General features: G+C 46.5%; 1 pseudogene; it reads left to right on the forward strand.

Moving 5' to 3' along the window:
• The first annotated feature begins 399 nt into the window (after nt 1-399).
• On the forward strand, nt 400-718 carry LOC101533069 (small ubiquitin-related modifier 2-like; annotated as a pseudogene).
• The last annotated feature ends 8,766 nt before the right edge of the window (nt 719-9,484 follow it).

The raw sequence follows: 9,484 nt of genomic DNA on the forward strand, positions 1-9,484 counted from the left end.
GAATACACTGGGATCCCATATGGGCGCCGGTTCTAATCCCGGCGGCCCCACTTCCCATCCAGCTCCCTGCTTGTCACCTGGGAAAGCAGTCGAGAACGGCGCAAAGCTTTGGGACACTGCAGCCATGTGGGAGTCCTGGAAGAAGCTCCGAGATCCTGGCTTCAGATTGGCTCAGCTCCAGCTGTTGCGGCCACTTGGGGAGTGAACCATCAGATGGAAGATATTCCTCTCTATCTCTCCTCCTCTCTGTATATCTGCCTTTCCAGTAAAAATAGGTAAATCTTTAAAAAGGAGAGAGAGAGAGAGAGAGAGAAAGTCATTCTGGGCCGCTCCTGGTGCTGCCTGTGTGCTCGTTCAGTGCGAACCTGGTACCTCTTTCGTGAAGCGGCAGCTGAGGCCATGGCCGAGGAAAAGTCTAAGGAAGAAATCAAGACCAAGAACAATGATCATATTAATTTGAAGGTGGCGGGGCAGGCAATTTAAAATTCTGTCATGCAATTTGAAATTAAAAAGCATACACCACTTAGTAAATTAATGAAAGCCTATTGTGAACGACAGGGTTTGTCAATGAGACAGATCAGATTCCAGTGTGACAGACAGCCAATCAATGAATCAGACACATCCGCACAGTTGGAAATGGAAGTTGAAGACATAGTTGAAGTGTCCCAACAGCAGACAGGAGGTGTCTATTAAAGGGAACCTGCTAACGTTCCTCCAGAACTCTTGTCGCGCAGACCAAAAATACATTCTCAATTAGAAAACAGCATTTGGGTTCCATCGCATCCTGACCACTACAGTATAGTTTCTCTATTTTTCATTGCCCTCTTCCCCCATTCCTTTATTGTACATAAAGTAACCGGCGTATGTGCACAAGCGTTTTGCAGTCTCTCTTTTTTTTTACTAAATAGCCAATGGTTTGTTTTGATTTATGTCAGATGGAATGGGGAAAAATGCTGGTTCCGTGACAATGCCCGTTCTCCATTAGTGGCATGCTCATTCAGCTCTTATCTTTATATCCCAGTAAGTTATTCTGCTCTCACTGTTTTAACAAAAAACCCAATAACATAAAAATCCTTGCATATTTTGATTGGAGAATTTTTTATCAATGATTTTTTTGAAAGATTTATTCATTTTATTACAGCCAGATATACACAGAGGAGGAGAGACAGAGAGGAAGATCTTCCGTCCGATGATTCACTCCCCAAGTGAGCCGCAACGGGCCGATGCGCGCTGATCCGAAGCCAGAAACCTGGAACCTCTTCCGGGTCTCCCACGTGGGTGCAGTGTCCCAATGCATTGGGCCGTCCTCGACTGCTTTCCCAGGCCACAAGCAGGGAGCTGGATGGGAAGTGGAGCTGCCGGGATTAGAACCAGCGCCCATATGGGATCCCGGGGCTTTTAAGGTGAGGACTTTAGCCGCTAGGCCACACCGCCGGGCCCATGGAGAATTTTAATGTTTTTCATTTATCGTTGTAAACCAGGGACAATTTTATAACGTTTGTACGTAGCTATTACATGTAGGGCAATCTGTCTGTGAGTAGGGGTAAATTACTCTTAAAAAATGAGTCCTAGATAGTTTTCCCTGCCAGTCAAGCATCTTGTTGTTTAAATAAACTTCTTGTTTAAAAAATAAAAAGTCATTCTGAGCGTTACTCTTGGTCTCCACTTTCCCTACCTCCCTGTCTAACATAATGGTCATCATTTCTAGTTGCTTTATCCCAGCACAGAAATCCAACAGACTTCATATTCTTTTCTTGATTCTCATGTACAGTCACTCCTCAACACTATCCATGCAACTTCCCAAATCTCTCTTAGTAGCCATAGTGTAGTTTTAGACCTTCCTCAATTTTTATTAAGATAATAATAATACAATTAGTCCCATTCTAATATAAATGGTCATGTTGTTGCCAAAATGATTCTCCTAAAGTTGAACCAGCATATACCCATAATCTTTAGACAGTGTGTGTGTTTCATAGCATGTTACCCAAAATACCCCTGCTTGTTTCTGCATTCTTGCCCTCCTACATAACCCAGAAACACCTTAACTGTGAGATCCCTAAAACATTCCTACACTCTTTCTTCTTTGTCTTTTCAAATGCCCTTCCTCCTCTGAAAAAAACTCTCATTCTCTTTTCACTTTAATTCTTTTCCTTTAAAGACTCAGCTCAAATGCCCTCTCTAGAAAGTCACTTCTTTAAAAAAAAAAAAAGATTTTTAAAAATTTATTTGAAAGACAGTTACAGAGAGTGAGAAGAGGCAGAGAGGTTGTCATCCAGTGGCTCACTCCCCAAGCATCTGTGACAGGCCGAAGCCAGGGTCCAGGAGCTTCTGGGTCTCCCATGTGCATGCAGGGGCCAAAGATTTGAACCATCCTCTGCTGCTTTCCCAGGCTACAAGCAGGGCGCTGGATCAAAAGTGGGACAGTTTGGACTTTCATCAGTGCCCATAGCAGGATGCTAGTTCTGCACGCAGTGGATTTCCACACTCTACTACAGTGCTAGGCTCTAGAAAGTCACTTCTCAGCATCTCAGTCCCACCACCAACAGCCCATGTAAGTTGGGCCCTCTTCTAAAACCTTCCGACCCCTGACATATCACTTGTACAGCAGTTGTCACGCTGAGTAGTCTTTGCAGGTGACGTCTCAGACTTTTTCTTGCCGTCCTCTCTTCCTTCCATGAGCAAATTTAAGGACAGAGTGGGCATCATGAGATAAAGTCTATCATTTCACAAACGCAGGTGCCTGCACCTCCAGCCACATCATACTCAGGAAATGCTTGCTGCTGTCTTCATCCTCTCTGCTCCTCCAGAAAGACCCAGACTGTCAGGCATCTCTAGAAGCCTTTCCCAAGGCTCCCATCATAGCTTGCTTTGCTTCTCTCATCCCCAGGCTTTGTATCATGGCAATAATAGCAGTTCCTTATCACATGCGACAAACTAGGCATGTGAATACACACAAATATATATGTGTGTACATATATATGTATATGTACATAATTGAATTTCATTCTCAAAACAACTCATAAGAGAGGTGCTATTGCTTTTCTCATCTTATAGGTGAGGAAATCAGAGAAAGGAGGAGTTAAGTATATTTCCCCAAGTTATCTTGATTCAAAAACTAGCAGAGGGGGAAAAAACCCAAAAAGCCACAACTTCCATGTCTAGTTGACTGCCAAGAGGACAACTGCTTCCCCCACATCTAATACACACAGGCACCTCCGTGAATTAGTGCTGCATAAATGAATAAACCCGTGTTTCTGCGCTATCTTGTGAGCGCCTTCAGAGTTAAGATTGTGCTTGAGTTCATTTGACATTCCAAACACCACACTACCAGAAGCAAGGGAGTCTCATTCAATAATGAATGAAACACTACCAGAAACGAGGGAGTTATTCAATAATGTCTTGAAATTGGATGCATGGGAAGGACAATATTTTATAGTGATAGTGTGCCAAGGTGATCAGCGGGGAAAACTTTCAGCAACATAATTACCTTGAAGCCATGAGCATTTGCAAGCTGCAATCCTTGTTGCCTGGTTCCACATAAAGCAGCGTGTCACTTTGCTAGAGGAGACCCAGTGCGCCAGCAGCCAGTGACCGCGTGACTGCGCGGCGTGCTCCCAGAGACGAATGGCTGCATTGGCAGGAATAGGTGAATAAGATTCAGAACAACTTGCTTCCCCAACTCCCTGCAGTTTTCCTGCTTCACCCATAAATGAATTAGGTCTGTGACATCTGCTTTAATATCAAAACCAGACGGCAGTACAGACAAGTGCCTCAGTTTCCTCTACTTTCTGTGTAGCTACTCGCCTCCAGGTCAGATTTATCTTGGTATCCCTTACATCCAAAATCTGAGAATGAAACTCAATCCGTGTTTTTCTCATTGTGCACGTGGCTGTCCAGCAGCGGCCTCTCCAGAGCCATTTTCTTGCATGAATTCCTCCTACTACTCGTGCCTGGGTCCTCACAGCACTGGTTCCAGCAGACACCGAATGTGTAGGTGTTGTCTTTGCCATAGACCTTTCCATGCGATCTCTAGAATGGACACCCTTGCTTTTGTTCGCGTCTGAGATGGTGTGCCAGTAAGTGGCTCAGCAATACCTCTGAATTTCCACTCTTCTCACTTTTCCCTGCCCCAGCTTGAAATGGAAGTGCTTAGTGAGATAAAGGGAGAGAGGAATAAAAGGGAATGGAAGAGAGCAAGTGGAAAGTAGGGGAAGTGATCCAAGGAAGCATGCTTTTAAAGGCCTTCTTCCCTGAAAGATATTTGCCTCAACCCGCTGTTGGAGATTATCCAGGCACCCTGCAGTTGGTCTTTTATAACGCAGCCGGGAAAGCCTTGGGGAAGTACTGCAGACACTGTAAGTGATAGAGGACTAAATAATGAATGCTGGAAATATTGGCTTGACAGAGCTACGTGGGGCTCAAATTCACTGAAAAAACTTCTTTTTTTCATAAAATGCACACATGTTGCATGTTCCACGAAGCATCTGCAGTTGAAAAGCCAAAAACTAGAAGTTGCGTTTCTCTAGACACAAGAGGGCGCTGTTGTCAACATAGTGTGTTTTCTCACCCTTTTACTTAACTACTCAAGATTGCAAAATGAAAAACAAGTATAGAAAGAAAGTGGCAATTACATAGCAGGACTCAGTTCTCAGGATATAAGGATGAAGAGAACTGTCTAATAAGCTCCGACTGACATTGTTGCATTGCGTTGTCTCCCCACCCCCCAATTCTCTGAGAACCCCCACAGAGGAAATGGCTGCAGGTAGAATCAGTAATAGGTTTATTTTAAGGACAACAGTAGGAAAATAAAATTCTCTGTGCAGTTCTGAGGGATATAAACCCACCAACCATCCTTCCTTCTCACTTGCTCACAAATCTTGATGTTGCTCAGATGCCATATGTTAACCCTGGATCAGTGAGTCATACTTAGCCAGCTTTTTAGCAATCTTGTTCCCAGCTTGTCCAACCACCCCTACAGTTGGGAAGGAGGCACAGGATGGACCCCCACTCTAGACAAGGAGATACAACAGAGTGCTACTAGGGATGTGTCTGGGCAGGTCTGTGGTTTCTGGGGGAAAAACACGGGGCAGGGGGCAAAGTTTGTCATCACCACAACCCTCGTCTCCTGCTTCCTGCTGGAACACAGGATGCTGCCTGCACCTGCACAGCATCCTGACCCATAAGGAAACAAGCACAGGATGGCAGACTCTGGGGTAAAGGTGGCAGGAAGAACATGGAGCTGCTCAACCAACGTTAGCAAGCACCTGTTTCTGGACAAGCTGCTGCATGAGGGGGAAAAGTCCCTATTTGAGTAAGCTTCTAGTGTTGAGTTTTGCATTCTTGCAAAGTGTTTCTACCTGACACCCCATCCCTGTCCAGTTGCTTGCCATCTACTACCAGCTCAATGCGTTTTAAAGATCTCACTCTTCCCAGGGTTCGGATTCTCTTCTTGACCAGTTGCCACCATTATTTCTTGCTTGAAATCCATGGTCATCGTTGCTTAGCCCTGCTGTGCTGGCTAGACATATGCAAGAGGAGGAAGCCACAAACTTGATCCTTGACATCCATCTTTCCTGTTCTCTCTTTGTCAACTCCCACAGTCACAGTCAAGTTTGTCAGGGAGGACTTTATGGGCATGAGTACTGCCTTCCTAGGAGAGCAGATAAGCACCTTTGTTCCCACCAGGAATCTCTAACTCCTGGGAGCTGCATCTTCCTATTGTATATGTTGAGCTCAGCCCAGACCAATTACACTAGAAAATCCTAGTGAGGGGCACAAGTATCTGCACGGTTGCAAAGTCCTACTAATGAGTTGAGACCTGCAGGCCTTGCCAGCGCTTTGCCTGTGAAGGCCTGTCCTCATAGATATCCAGGAAAGAAAGAGAGGGAAAAAACTGGGGGCATCTCTTTGGGAACAAGCCAATGTTGCAACAGAGATTCCCTCCCATGTAGAGGCACCGTCTTCTGCTTCGGACTCACTGCCTTGATCCCTCCCAAGTGGAGAGAAAGAGAAGCATGGACCACCGAGGGACGCCCTGAGAGCACTCCAGCGAAGGCAAGGGTTGTCCTGTCTCTCTGCCAGTCTCCAGGGGGAACATGCCGACAGCTGCTGCGAGAGTCACCTGAGGATGCAATCCACTGCCAGGAAGGATCGCAGTTGGGGCTGGCAGAGTGGCACAGCGAGCTAAGCTTCACCTGAGAACCCAGCATCCCATAAGGGTATTGTTTCAAGTCCTGGCTGATCCACTTCCAATCTAGCTCTCTGTTAACGCACCTGGGAAAACAGTAGAAGAAAGATGAAGTCCTTGGGCTCCTGCATCTATGCGAGAGACCCAGGTGGAGTTCCAGGCTCCTGACTTCGGCCCGGTCCAGCTCAGCTATTGTGGCCATTTGGGGAGTGAACCAGCAGATTGGAACATCTCTTTCTGTGTGTGTGTGTGTTTCAGTTTTTCCTTCTATCAATAAAACTTTCAAATACATAAATAAATCTTTTTTAAAAAACTAAAGGCCACTTTAAAAGGAAAAAAAAACACAAACACTCTTCTTAATCTCAGTACTTACTAACTCTCACATTTTAAAAATTTTCTGCAAACAATTAGGATCCTTGTGTCAGAAGGCTTCCTGGTTCCAAGAAATGCAAAATCACCCGTGCAGGCTGCTTTTGTCCATGGGCCCATTTTTGCAGTCTCGCATCCCAGGTGTCAGGATTTGACAAGCCGAGCGGACAGAATGAAAGCTGCTCCTGCACTCTGTTGCCGAGGCAAAATCAGAATTTGCAGGCTCCCTGCTGCTGTCAGAGAGTCTCATTCCACTGCTTCTGCCACGGGGAGGAGATGGCAATACACTTAGTCACACGCGATTCCTGTTAAATGATGAATTGTGATAGCAGACAGCACATCTTTGCAGGGAGAATTTAAGCCGAGGGAGTTCTCGCCAGCATGAGCGCTGGAGGGGCCTTTAATGGCTACATTCACAATAAAGAAAGGAGATGAAATCCATTACGGCTGTCTGTATTTGGCTGGTGCACTGATAAGCAATTGAACTCTCCAGAAAGCTCTTCCTATCGGGTTTTACCTGCCTTGGGAGCCGGAGACATAGATGCAGTAGGCCAATCAAATTTCCCCCAATAACACCAGCTACCCAAGTAGCTTTTCCCAGAACACTCGGAGTTCCCTTTCCCTGCTTGGTAAGTGGATGTCCTTGGAGAGGGTCTGCCATATGGAATTAACGTTTTTGTGCCTGGGCTCAGAGCCAGAGGGCATCACCTACCTGTTAAGTAGATGTTGCTGATTCCTCTTTGGGAGTGTGACAGGGCTCTTAAGGTGAGCTGCTAAAAGTGTGCTGGAAGTGCTTGTGCTGAGCTAGCTTTAACCGATTTGATTGTGGCTTGCTTAGCTAGGGCAGAAGTGGCTCACACTCACAGGACAGGTGCTATGGACACCATTGTCCTCGGCAGAACTGTGTCCAGGCCATCCACTTCTAGGCTGGGTGTCACTTGCATGTTTTTCCTGCCTACATATGTTCTCTGCTGGCTTCTCAATTTTTTGCAAATTGCTGCATGTGCATCAAAGAAGAGAATGTTTTGGGATGAGGCTGACATGCTTACTTGCTTATTTTGACTTTTTGTTTACCCTGCATACGGTGGCTGCCCTCGTCCAATTGATTGATAAGAAGACCTAACTTCCCCAGCAAGAGGACCTTTGACTTTTGTCGCTTTCATTAGCCCTCTTGGTCTCCAGGCCACCTGGCACATTCCAACTTGTCAATTTCTTAAAATAAATCTCCTTTTTAAAAAAAAAGTCGATTGATGTATTTGAAAGGCAGAATTACAGAATTACAGAGAGAGAAAGACACACACACAGAGATCTGCCATTTACTGGTTCACTTCCCAAGTGGCCACGCTGAGCAGGGCTGGGCCAAGCTGAAGCCAGGATCCTGGAGCTCTGTCTAGGTTTTCCTTGAGTGGCAGGGATCAAGCACTCACACCATCTTTGACTGCCTTCCCAGGAGCCTTAGAGAGGAGCTAGGTCGGAAACGGATCAGTCAGGGCTCAAATAGGCACATGGGATCCCAGTGGCACAGGTAGTGATTTTAGACTGTTTTCTGTCTGCTTCCTACCTCCAGACTCAAAATGGAGCTCTCTCTCTCTCTCTCTCCCCCCTCCCTCCCCCAGCATGCACAACAAATCTGTAAACACACACATACACGCACTCACACATTGCGGTCCAGTACGCATCTCCATCAGATCTTACCAGCATGAATGTCATCCATCTCAGTGGCAGGAGACCTGATCCAACGGGGAGAAGGAAGGCTTAGGAGGCAGGTGGAGTGGCACTGGAGGGGATGTGAGCAAAGAAATGGACAGGAAGCTGACGGGACATGTCCCTCCTCCATCACTCCCTCCCAAATCCCTTTTTTGTCAGAAGCACAATGTCCTGGGGTTATCTATAAAAGAAGTAGGAGTGCTAGTTCTTGACTTTCTTCACATTCAGTTTCAATACCTGGGTATCAGGACTTTAACACCAGATCTAGCATTCCTTGGGCAATGTATAGAGCTGAAGGGAAGGCCAACATTTCCATCCGTGTGACAGAGCAGGGCCCTGGGGGTGAGCATCCAACTCCAGTGCTCCGTAGGAAGGGATGTCTGCCTGTTCCAAAGGATGGCTAATTTTTGCAGAACGTGTTCTTGCTCATCCCTCTGCCCACATCTGTCCTTTTATGTTACATTGGGAACATCCAGTGGCTCTCCTCAATGCGCGTGTTCGCCGCCTGGAGTTCCCTTAGTACTCCTCATTCCCCTGGCAGAGACCAGATGAGATCAGGAGGAACCCTGTGACGGCAGGTGCCTTCACCCAGAGGCAGCTGCGCAGCCGAGTCATAGCAGGTGGTGCATGGGGCTGACACTGTCTTGGCCCTCCAGAAACTCACAGATGGCCTGTGTCTGTGTGTTTAGACCACGAATGACCACAGGCATCGGTGGACCAGGGAACCTGAAAGTTACAGGCATTAATCCGGCGCTTGCTGGGAGGCTGGGAATCTCTAGATCAAAGCAGTAACAAGAAAAAAGGATTTCAAAATAATACTAAATTTTTTTAAAAGGTGACAAATTTAGCTTATGTATTAAGTACCCTCTTCCACGTCAGTGGGTGGCGTCTTCTCGCTGTGTCCTCACAGGATGGAAGGGGCGAGGCAGCAGTCTGGGATCTTGTTAAGGAGGTAGAGTTGCCGAGGAGGAAGCGGAGGAACAATGAGGAAGAGAGGTCTTCCATGTGCAATGGCTATGCCAGGCAGAAGTCAGGAGGCAGGAGCTTTTTCTCTTTCTTTCTTTCCCTAAACAATTGCAGCCAAGTGCACCTAACAGAAAACTCACCCTCTTCATTGTATCCAAGTACACGTCCAAGACACTGAGTTCATTTGCACAGCTGTGTGACCGCCTTACAAAACCGATGCCCTGCACCTATGAACACCTTTACCTGCTCTGTTCA

Source organism: Ochotona princeps, chromosome 10, assembly GCF_030435755.1.
Source record: "Ochotona princeps isolate mOchPri1 chromosome 10, mOchPri1.hap1, whole genome shotgun sequence".
In the NCBI taxonomy this organism is placed as follows: Eukaryota; Metazoa; Chordata; class Mammalia; order Lagomorpha; family Ochotonidae; genus Ochotona; species Ochotona princeps.